The sequence below is a fragment of the Panulirus ornatus genome, chromosome 45 (assembly GCF_036320965.1).
Source record: "Panulirus ornatus isolate Po-2019 chromosome 45, ASM3632096v1, whole genome shotgun sequence".
Lineage (NCBI taxonomy): Eukaryota > Metazoa > Arthropoda > Malacostraca > Decapoda > Palinuridae > Panulirus > Panulirus ornatus.
This window is the reverse complement of record NC_092268.1, coordinates 237,351-249,892: the sequence shown is the minus strand read 5'-3', so window position 1 is coordinate 249,892 and position 12,542 is coordinate 237,351. Positions and strand designations below refer to the sequence as shown.

The following is a 12,542-nucleotide window of genomic DNA, read 5'->3' as shown; positions in this document are numbered from 1 at the left end:
TATGTGCCGACCCTTGATTTAGTGCCATGATCTAGCTGCTGACCTAGGCCCTTAGAACTGGGTCAGCCTCAGTCTGGGGTCAGACACCAGAGGGGTTGGATGGTTGTAACTGTCTGTCCACTCAGCTTATATAGGCTTATGTAAACTACTTATAAAATGACCAAAACAAAATGCTTTTTTTTTATATTTTTCGTTACAGATCATTAAATTTAATGGCTCTTTTAAAGTTATTTAAGTGTGGATCTTAGATCTTTTAGATAATCAGTTTTAAGCGTTTTTTTTTTTTTTAGTTTATATCCTGATTTTTGATGATTGATTTTAGTCAGATAGACAAGATAATGGCTTTTATCAGGGAGTCTTATTTCTATAAATGAAACATACACTTCCGTAAACAAATATTTATTGCATTACATTACATCAGTGACATAGGAAGATGGTGAAAAGGACATGTTTGCAACCTTGCTCACTAGTCCAAGTTACTAAAACAATGGAGATACAAAGGTTTGAATAATTGTCGATCTTTGTTTATATCGTATACTTTATTATTTTAAGTATGAATACATACATGTATACATTACCTATATTACATATACACTCATATTATTATAATCGCTGTTTACCTCGTCAGCGAGGAAGTGCCAGGAAACAGACGAAGAAAGGCTCATCCACTCTTATACAGATATATACATTGAAATGTATATGTATGTGTATGTGGTGCATTTATGTGTATGTGGGTGGGTTGGACTTCTCGTCTGTTTCCTTACGCTACCTTGCTAACGCAGGAGATGGCGATTAAGTATAATAAACATGTTTGTATTTTGCATAATACATATCAAAGTTTTTACTTTTTTTTCCAGATTCCTGGTTGATGCCTCAGGGATGGAGAAGCCTCAAAAGCAGTTAAGAATTTGCTTAGTGAGGCAAACATGGCTGGGACGACAAGGAACACTTGTTCAGCTGGAAACTTTTAGGCCCCATTGTTCTGGGGGTGTGTACGAGGGGATGGATGTCAGAAGATACCGGCTTGACTGTGCGGGAAGACAGGTGGTCACAGATTGAGAAATAGATCAGAGATGTAGCAGGAAATAGAAAGTACTACAGCAAGGATCATGGCTCAATATCATGCCGGAACTGAGTGATGATGATGACCTTACGTTATATTGCAACTGGAAAAGATCACGTTGTGGACCAACACAATCTACTGTAAGTAGGGTTATTGCACAGACAGATCGTAGACAAAACAGAATTTATACAGATTAGGGTCTTCCCTGGTGGTGTGGGTGCTGTAGATCTTATTGGTGATAGTAATTACTATTGCAAGTGTTGGCTTTTGATGCTTTACCTAAGACCTGAAGATGGTTCTCAGACAGCTTGTAATGGGTAACGTTAAACGTTTTCTTGCATGTTTACTTGTGACAAAATGTCAGTATTATTTACATATCTACATAGGCTGTAGAAGAAACAGGTTTCATGTCTTTTAAGTGTTTCCACAATCCAAAATTGACCTAACCTAACCCAGTGTGCAAAAGATTTCTAGATTATGAGAAAACAAGCTAGATGATTAGCCTGGGACTAACGTCCAAACTCAGATTTGTACATAATAAGATTCATGTATTACAGGACACAAGAAGAAAACTAGATGTACTGTGGAAAGGGGGATTGGACAGCTGAAACGAAGGTGGCACGTTTTGCATGGAGAAGTGACTCGGGGTCAAGACAGAACAAATCTATCATATAATCATGGCGTGTGTTGTTCTCCATAATATATGCAAAGAAGTGAATTTACACCTTCGAGATGAAGGCAACCTCGACATTTTTCTTGGATATAATTTGGATGCAGCAGCACACTCAAATCACTTAAACCCAGGAGATGCACCTCTAGGTTTGTGTTGCAGAGACTACTTTGCCAATTTACACTTCATGGCAGAACAGTGATTCAGTATCATGCACACTTTTTCAAACTGAAAACTTAGTGAAGAATGGGCGTTGTTGGCGGATAAAAAGATGTTTTGGAAGGAGGTACATTAAGTGTACAAGAGAACAAATGGGAACATCAGTGAAGGGGGCTAACTGGGGAGGTAACAACAAGTAGTGGAAGTGAGGAGATAAGAGAGTATTTTGAAGGTTTGCTGAATGTGTTTGATGATAGAGTGGCAGATAAAGGGTGCTTTGCAAGATGGTGTGCGAAGTGAGAGGGTCAGGGAGAATGGTTTGGTGAATAGAGAAGAGGTAGTTAAAGCTTTGTCGGAGTTGAAAGCCAGCAATTCGGCGGGATTGGATGGTATTGCAGTGGAATTTATTGAAAAGGGGGTGACTGTGTTGTTGACTGGTTGGTAAGGATATTCAATGTATGTATGGTGAAAACTCTGCGGATTGGGAGAATGCATGCATAGTGCCATTACACAAAGGTGATAAAGGCAAGTGTTCAAGTTACAGAGGCATAAGTTTGTCGAGTATTCCTGGGAAATTATGTGGGAGGGTATTGATTGAGAGGGTATAGGAATGTACAGAGCATCAGATTTCAGAAATGGTAGAGGATGTGTGGATCAGGTGTTTGCTTTGAAGAATGTATATGAGAAATACTTAGAAAAGCAGAGGGATTTGTATGTAGCATTTATGGATCTGGAGAAGGCATATGGTAAGAGTTGATAGAGATACGCTGTAGAAGGTATTAAGAATATATGGTGTGGGTGGCAAGTTGTTAGAAGCAATGAAAAGTTTTCATCAAGGATATATAAGGCATGTGTAAGAGTAGGAAGAGAGGAAAGTGATTGGTTCCCAGTGAATGTAGGTTTGCGGCAGGGGTGTGTGATGTCTCCATGGTTGTTTAATTTGATTATGGATGGGGTTGTTAGGGAGGAGAATAGAAGAGTTTTGGAGAGGGGCAATTATGCAGTCTGTTGTAGATGAGAGGGCTTGGGAAGCAAGTCAGTTGTCGTTTGCTGATGATACAGGGCTGGTTGCTGATTCGGGTGAGAAACTGCAGAAGTTGGTGACCGAGCTTTGTAAAGTGTGAGAAAGAAGAAAGCAGAGTAAATGTGAATAAAAGCAAGGTTATTGCATTCAGTAGGTTTGAGGGATTGGTGATTTTTGTTAACTATCATTTTTTGGGGGGAAGGTATTTTTTTTTGGATGGGTTTTAAGGTGTCGAATTCTTTAGTAGTTATGGAGAGAATGAGCGAGGAAAAATTGGCAAAGAGGATATGTGTGTCATTGGTGGAGGGAACAAGAAGTGGGAGACCAAATTGGAGGTGGAAAGATGAAGTGAAAAAGATTTTGAGTGATTTGGGCCTGATCATACAGGAGGGTGAAAGGCGTGCAAGAAATAGTGAATTGGAATGATGTGTTATACTGGGGTAGATGTGCTGTCAATGGATTGAACCAGGGCATGTGAAATGTCTGGGGTAAACCATGGAAAGTTTTGTGGGGCCTGGATGTGAAAAGGGAGCTGTGGTTTTGGTGCATTACACATGACAGCTAGAGACCAAGTGGGAACGAATGTGGCATATGTTGTCTTTTCCTGGTGCTACAGCATGGGGAGATTGTGGGGTGCTATTTCAAGTGTGGCAGGGTGGCGATGAAAGTGGATGAAGGCAGCAAGTATGAATATGTACATGTGTGGGCATTTATGTATGTGTGTGTGGGTGGGTTGGGCCATTCATTCGTCTTTTTCCTTGCACTACCTCACTAACGCGGGAGACAGCAACTAAGTATAATAAATCATTATACGGTATACATTCCTTATTTGATAAAAGACATCACACAAACTCCGAAGATGTTTCATAACCATATCATACCTTTGTCACAACAATCTGTGGATTGTTATAAATTATTTCTACCTGGGAAATCAAACATTCAGTTCTGTAAACATTTTTTTCCAGTAAAGAAATACATTAACTTGTCCACACATTATGATTTGGAGATAAGAGTATCAGCAAATTATAAGTGAATCTGAGATGTGTTAAAAAGTTGTTTCATAGAAATAATAGACGAATTCTTGGTTAGGAATTTTAACTGCAAGTAGATTGCACTTTTGTTTTGCAGTTCTCTAATTTTTAGGTCTATTTTTTTTGATAGATTGTCCCAAGTCTGTAGACGTACGCCTATGCATCAGCACTGAACCTGAAGGCAGGGATTCATGCAAGGACTGAGGTGGAGGTATCATCATGGTGCGTGTCCTGTGGGAGAGAAAGGAATCAAGTTAATTGTAAAATGTAAGTTTAAAACTTTGGCTGTAATATGAACTAAATTGTAACCTCATTTGATTTACTTAACTTTAATACTTTTCTATAATACTATAAAAAGCCCTCTTGACTTAAGCCAAGTCATATGGGAAGAAATTATAAGTTCATACAAATTTCAGCGCCACACATGGTTACTTCTGGTGAACAAAGAAAATATATACAAATTGCTAAACTAGTGGTATCCTCACAGGAATCATTAGTCACAGAATCGTAGCTGAAATTCCTGTGATGCTTGGGCTGTCAGCACCAAGAATACCTGCTACTGCATGTGACAAAGGATCAGGCAGAGGCTTATCATGTAGTGGACCACCATCTGTAAAAATACATACAGCAATTAAGACAAATTCACAAGCATTGTATGGCAATAACTTAGCCTATGCAAGTCTTTTTCATACAACTTAGCTTATGCCTAACCTGTTTCACATTGAGACTATGAAACTTGTCTTATTTCCATTTTTGCTCCATAAAGAGCGACCTACTGGTCCTCCACCCTGGAAAGTGTTATCTGTTAGCCTCTTACAAAATGGGTATAGTTTCATAAGTTACTTATCTGTTTTACAGAAGAGCCTCTTATGAGTAGCAATCTTATTCTTTCCTGAGGATATAATGTTGTGATACCTCTTCTGAACCTGTTGTTCCACAGTTCTTGAAAAGCAGGGGAAAGCTGCATTTATCTGCTGTTTAATGCTCAACCATGTTTCCACTTTTGTTCTGGAATTAACCCCATCAGAGAATCCCCTGGTGACCTTCACCACTACCACCATTACCCCTACTGTGTCAACTATGCTATCACCAACATCGTTCAGTCTCCACCCACTGAACCATACCGTCCTAAGATGACGGAGATTTATGTGCATCAAACTTCAATAAGATCCTGGTGTCAAAATACCCCAGTGTGGCCCTAAATCTGGAGGCGTATCCCTTGTGGAGAGAAGCGATGGTGGAGGGTGGTCACCTTGGTGAAGGAGGGAGGGAGGGTAGCATTGGTGGAGGGTGGGGACCTTGGTGAAGGAATGAGAGAGGGAGGGAGAGGGCAATGTGAGGAAGTGCTGGAGGATGGCATCTCAGAGGAAAAATGGGTATGTTTGAAGGAAAAGTGGTTCCAACAATGTTATATGGTTGCGAGGCGTGGGCTATAGGTCAAGTTGTGCGGAGGAGGGTGGATGTGTTGGAAATGAAATGTTTGAGGACAATATGTGTTGTGAGGTGGCTTGATGGAGGATGGCATTGGTGGAATGACTTGGTATACCAGGGTCGACATGCAGTCAATGGATTGAACCAGGGCATGTAGTTAGGAATTAGTTTCATTAAAGGAGAGACTAAGGTAAATTTACTGGTACTGACATTTTTCTATTTTTCCAGAACATTCAACTTACCTCAGGATGGTGATATTCATATACATACAACTTGGCTTCAGCACTGGAAACAAGGAGCAAATAAAGGCTGTTATCCACATTGAAGCACTGCCTGGTCAACCACTCCATAAGCAATCAAATGTTGGAACATTTCAAAATTCTTCGTCACTTTATTGTATCGGTATACCTGAAAATTGAAATTTTTAAGTAAATTTTTAAGTATTCACATATTGCAATGGTTTTCAGCTTTTGCGCACATACAGATTCCCTTACATCATTTTGTAAAATGCAAAAAAACCTCTGGTCAGTAAGGATGGATGATGAATTTGGCCATCTTTTTTAATATAAAAGTCATAGGAAAAAATAAGGCAAAATTTTTCCGTAACCAATTCAATACTGTCAACGGGGTTCTAAGTGGGCAACGATGTGTTTTGTAAATATCCACAACTAAATTTTATAAATGGAACCAACATTCTTGAACAAAACTAAAGTACTTTTTGTAACCAGCTTTTTTTTATGAACTTAATCTCTGCCCAGCTGAGAGCTTTTAAGGCCTCAAAGGCTAAGCAATTCCTACATGTCTCAAGGGAAGGTTTTCTAATTAGGAGCAAAGTCCTACACAAGATACTATATTTGCACCGTGATTGCAACTTTATGTACCCTTGTTTTCCCACACAAACTATTTGCAAATTATTAGGTAAACTACAGGTAACTGTCATCATGACAAGTTTACAGACTTTTTAAGTACGAGACAATACCATATCCACGCAAGTTTTTGCTTAACTTTAGTAAAGAAACAATGTTCAATCACAGCATAAATCGCTTTTACCCTGGGTGCAGTTGATATCAAATTGAATTCAACCTCTGCTCTCCTCTCAGTAGGGTTAAGTGGTCATTCATTATGGCAAGAGACTGGTATAGTGTCACTGATGGCTCCACAGATTCCCATACGAGGAAAGCAATACGAGACTAGTTGCAAAGGCTTTCTTCAGGATTTTTCTTGTTTGTCATATTGACACCTTAGAATTTAAAGTAATTTACAGTCTGATTGTACAATTTAACTAGTATAAAGGCATACTTGTTCCAAATAAGAGGAAAGTGTAAAGAATTTAATATCCTTTGTCATAAAGTATGTTAAAATATGCTTTAGACATTCATTACCACATGAAAATAAATTGGTGACTGACTTCAGAATTTAATTTGTATGCCCTAACACTCCCAGGAACAAAGAAAAAGAACTTACCAAGACTCCTGCTGTGTACTTTACATTGTCTTCAAAGTGGGGATGGTCTGCAACCTTAAGCTGAGCTAACGTAAAGAAACTTTCCTTGACTGGAAGGTTGGATGTCATGAACATCCCAGAGGTCGTGTGGTCTGCCACATATTCTGCCACTACAGTAAACTGTGAAGAAGAGTATGCATACATGACATACACAATATGAAAAAAATATATATCGTTTATGTACACAATTTCTCCACACTCTGAGGCAGCATCAGGAGCAGAGGAAAACTGGCCCCATTTGCTCACATAAGCTAACTCTCATGCATAATGCACAGAAACTACATGTCCTTATTCACAGTTAAGCCCCTCATCTTTTCACAGTTTCTCCTAACAGCTTCACATGCCCTGATCCAGCCTGTTGACTGCATGTCCATCTCTTACATCTCGCTCCATCCTTACAACTTGTCCTTGTTCTTGCTCTTCCTCCCTCCATTTCCTCCAGTTTTTCTCCATTCAAACTTATCTCCCAATTTACTTGACCCTCAACCCTACTGTACCTAATAACCTTGCTCTTATTCACATTTACTCTTAACTTAATACTTTCACACACTTTACCAAACTCAGTCACCAGCTTCTGCAGTTTCTCACATGAATCAGCCACCAGCGCTGTATCATCAGCGAACAACAACTGACTCACTTCCCAAGCTCTCTCATCCACAACAAACTTCATACTTGCCCCTTTTTCCAAAACTCTTGCATTCACCTCCCTAACAACCCCATCAATAAACAAATTAAACAACCATGGAGACATCACACACCCCTGCTGCAAACCTACATTCACTGAGAACCAATCACTTTCCTCTCTTCCTACACGTACACATGCCTTACATCCTCAATAAAAACTTTTGACTGCTTCTAACAACTTGCCTCCCACACCATATATTCTTAATACCTTCCACAGAGCATCTCTATCAACTCTATCATATGCCTTCTCCAGATCCATAAATGCTACATACAAATCCCTTTGCTTTTCTAAGTATTTCTCACATACATTCTTCAAAGCAAACATCTGATCCACACATCCTCTACCACTTCTGAAACCACACTGCTCTTCCCCAATCTGGTGCTCTGTACATGCCTTCACCCTCTCAATCAATACCCTCCAATATAATTTACCATGAATACTCAACAAACTTATACCTCTGTAATTTGAGCACTCACTCTTATCCCCTTTGCCTTTGTACAAAGGCACTATGCAAGCATTCCGCCAATCCTCAGGCACCTCACCATGAGACATACATACATTAAATAACCTTACCAACCAGTCACTAATACAGTCTCCCCCTTTTTTAATAAATTCCACTGCAATACCATCCAAACCTGCTGCCTTGCCGGCTTTCATCTTCCGCAAAGCTTTTACTACCTCTTCTCTGTTTACCAAATCATTTTCCCTAACCCTCTCACTTTCCACACCACCTCGACCAAAACACCCTATATCTGCCACTCTATCATCAAACACATTCAACAAACCTTCAAAATACTCACTCCACCTCCTTCTCACATCACCACTACTTGTTATCACCTCCCGATTTGCGCCATTCACTGAAGTTCCCATTTGCTCCCTTGTCTTACGCAATTTATTTACCTCCTTCCAGAACATCTTTTTATTCTCCCTAAAATTTAATGATACTCTCACCCCAACTCTCATTTGCCCTCTTTTTCACCTCTTGCACATTTCTCTTGACCTCCTGTCTCCTTCTTTTATACATCTCCCACTCAATTGCATTTTTTCCCTGCAAAAATCGTCCAAATGCCTCTCTCTTCTCTTTCACTAATAATCTTACTTCTTCATCCCACCACTCACTACCCTTTCTAATCAACCCACCTCCCACTCCTCATGCCACAAGCATCTTTTGCGCAATCCATCACTTATTCCCTAAATACATCCCATTCCTCCCCCACTCCTCTTACTTCCATTGTTCTCACCTTTTTCCATTCTGTATATATATATATATATATATATATTTTTTTTTTTTTATACTTTGTCGCTATCTCCCGCGTTTGCGAGGTAGCGCAAGGAAACAGACGAAAGAAATGGCCCCCCCCCCCATACACATGTACATACACACGTCCACACACGCAAATATACATACCTACACAGCTTTCCATGGTTTACCCCAGACGCTTCACATGCCTTGATTCACTCCACTGACAGCACGTCAACCCCTGTATACCACATCGCTCCAATTCACTCTATTCCTTGCCCTCCTTACACCCTCCTGCATGTTCAGGCCCCGATCACACAAAATCTTTTTCACTCCATCTTTCCACCTCCAATTTGGTCTCCCTCTTCTCCTCGTTCCCTCCACCTCCGACACATATATCCTCTTGGTCAATCTTTCCTCACTCATTCTCTCCATGTGCCCAAACCATTTCAAAACACCCTCTTCTGCTCTCTCAACCACGCTCTTTTTATTTCCACACATCTCTCTTACCCTTACGTTACTTACTCGATCAAACCACCTCACACCACACATTGTCCTCAAACATCTCATTTCCAGCACATCCATCCTCCTGCGCACAACTCTATCCATAGCCCACGCCTCGCAACCATACAACATTGTTGGAACCACTATTCCTTCAAACATACCCATTTTTGCTTTCCGAGATAATGTTCTCGACTTCCACACATTTTTCAAGGCTCCCAACATTTTCGCCCCCTCCCCCACCCTATGATCCACTTCCGCTTCCATGGTTCCATCCGCTGACAGATCCACTCCCAGATATCTAAAACACTTCACTTCCTCCAGTTTTTCTCCATTCAAACTCACCTCCCAATTGACTTGACCCTCAACCCTACTGTACCTAATAACCTTGCTCTTATTCACATTTACTCTTAACTTTCTTCTTCCACACACTTTACCAAACTCAGTCACCAGCTTCTGCAGTTTCTCACATGAATCAGCCACCAGCGCTGTATCATCAGCGAACAACAACTGACTCACTTCCCAAGCTCTCTCATCCCCAACAGACTTCATACTTGCCCCTCTTTCCAGGACTCTTGCATTTACCTCCCTAACAACCCCATCCATAAACAAATTAAACAACCATGGAGACATCACACACCCCTGCCGCAAACCTACATTCACTGAGAACCAATCACTTTCCTCTCTTCCTACACGTACACATGCCTTACATCCTCGATAAAAACTTTTCACTGCTTCTAACAACTTGCCTCCCACACCATATATTCTTAATACCTTCCACAGAGCATCTCTATCAACTCTATCATATGCCTTCTCCAGATCCATAAATGCTACATACAAATCCATTTGCTTTTCTAAGTATTTCTCACATACATTCTTCAAAGCAAACACCTGATCCACACATCCTCTACCACTTCTGAAGCCGCACTGCTCTTCCCCAATCTGATGCTCTGTACATGCCTTCACCCTCTCAATCAATACCCTCCCATATAATTTACCAGGAATACTCAACAAACTTATACCTCTGTAATTTGAGCACTCACTCTTATCCCCTTTGCCTTTGTACAATGGCACTATGCACGCATTCCGCCAATCCTCAGGCACCTCACCATGAGTCATACATACATTAAATAACCTCACCAACCAGTCAACGATACAGTCACCCCCTTTTTTAATAAATTCCACTGCAATACCATCCAAACCTGCTGCCTTGCCGGCTTTCATCTTCCGCAAAGCTTTTACTACCTCTTCTCTGTTTACCAAATCATTTTCCCTAACCCTCTCACTTTGCACACCACCTCGACCAAAACACCCTATATCTGCCACTCTGTCATCAGACACATTCAACAAACCTTCAAAATACTCATTCCATCTCCTTCTCACATCACCACTACTTGTTATCACCTCCCCATTTACGCCCTTCACTGAAGTTCCCATTTGCTCCCTTGACTTACGCACCCTATTTACCTCCTTCCAGAACATCTTTTTATTCTCCCTAAAATTTACTGATAGTCTCTCACCCCAACTCTCATTTGCCCTTTTTTTCACCTCTTGCACCTTTCTCTTGACCTCCTGTCTCTTTCTTTTATACTTCTCCCACTCAATTGCATTTTTTCCCTGCAAAAATCGTCCAAATGCCTCTCTCTTCTCTTTCACTAATACTCTTACTTCTTCATCCCACCACTCACTACCCTTTCTAAACGGCCCACCTCCCACTCTTCTCATGCCACAAGCATCTTTTGCGCAATCCATCACTGACTCCCTAAATACATCCCATTCCTCCCCCACTCCCCTTACTTCCATTGTTCTCACCTTTTTCCTTTCTGTACACAGTCTCTCCTGGTACTTCCCCACACAGGTCTCCTTCCCAAGCTCACTTACTCTCACCACCTTCTTCACCCCAACATTCACTCCTCTTTTCTGAAAACCCATACTAACCTTCACCTTAGCCTCCACAAGATAATGATCAGACATCCCTCCAGTTGCACCTCTCAGCACATTAACATCCAAAAGTCTCTCTTTCGCACGCCTGTCAATTAACACGTAATCCAATAACGCTCTCTGGCCATCTCTCCTACTTACATAAGTATACTTATGTATATCTCGCTTTTTAAACCAGGTATTCCCAATCATCAGTCCTTTTTCAGCACATAAATCTACAAGCTCTTCACCATTTCCATTTACAACACTGAACACCCCATGCATACCAATTATTCCCTCAACTGCCACATTACTCACCTTTGCATTCAAATCACCCATCACTATAACCCGGTCTCGTGCATCAAAACCGCTAACACACTCATTCAGCTGCTCCCAAAACACTTGCCTCTCATGATCTTTCTTCTCATGCCCAGGTGCATATGCACCAATAATCACCCACCTCTCTCCATCAACTTTCAATTTTACCCATATTAATCGAGAATTTACTTTCTTACATTCTATCACATACTCCCACAACTCCTGTTTCAGGAGTATTGCTACTCCTTCCCTTGCTCTTGTCCTCTCACTAACCCCTGACTTCACTCCCCAGACATTTCCAAACCACTCTTCCCCTTTACCCTTGAGCTTCGTTTCACTCAGAGCCAAAACATCCAGGTTCCTTTCCTCAAACATACTACCTATCTCTCCTTTTTTCACATCTTGGTTACATCCACACACATTTAGGCACCCCACTCTGAGCCTTCGAGGAGGATGATCACTCCCCGCGTGACTCCTTCTTCTGTTTCCCATTTTAGAAAGTTAATACAAGAAGGGGAGGATTTCCGGCCCCCCGCTCCCGTCCCCTCTAGTCGCTTTCTACGACACGCGAGGAATACGTGGGAAGTATATATATATATATATATATATATATATATATATATATATATATATATATATATATTTTTTTTTTTCATACTATTCGCCATTTCCCGCGATAGCGAGGTAGCGTTAAGAACAGAGGACTGGGCCTTTGAGGGAATATCCTCACCTGGCCCCCTTCTCTGTTCCTTCTTTTGGAAAATGAAAAAAAACGAGAGGGGAGGATTTCCAGCCCCCCGCTCCCTATATATATATATATATATATATATATATATATATATATTTTTTTTATACTTTGTCGCTGTCTCCCGTGTATGCGAGGTAGCGCAAGGAAACAGACGAAAGAAATGGCCCAACCCCCCCCATACACATGTATATACATACGTCCACACACGCAAATATACATACCTACACAGCTTTCCATGGTTTACCCCAG

At 40.8% G+C, this 12,542-nt stretch overlaps 1 protein-coding gene and 1 long non-coding RNA gene across 13 annotated transcripts in view; one reads left to right on the top strand and one right to left on the bottom strand.

Moving 5' to 3' along the window:
* LOC139762971 (uncharacterized) overlaps positions 1–6,786 on the top strand; it is a 45,109-nt gene extending 38,323 nt beyond the window's left edge. For all 4 annotated transcript variants that reach the window (XR_011715916.1, XR_011715914.1, XR_011715915.1 and 1 more), the window contains 4 exons: positions 858–1,203; positions 1,621–1,882; positions 4,078–4,214; positions 5,607–6,786. This is a non-coding gene — a long non-coding RNA (uncharacterized lncRNA). The remainder of the gene's footprint in view (positions 1–857; positions 1,204–1,620; positions 1,883–4,077; positions 4,215–5,606) is intronic.
* The window catches only part of IleRS (Isoleucyl-tRNA synthetase), a 415,824-nt gene that overhangs the window by 310,069 nt on the left and 93,213 nt on the right, over positions 1–12,542 (bottom strand). The gene's annotated exons all lie outside the window — the stretch shown is intronic.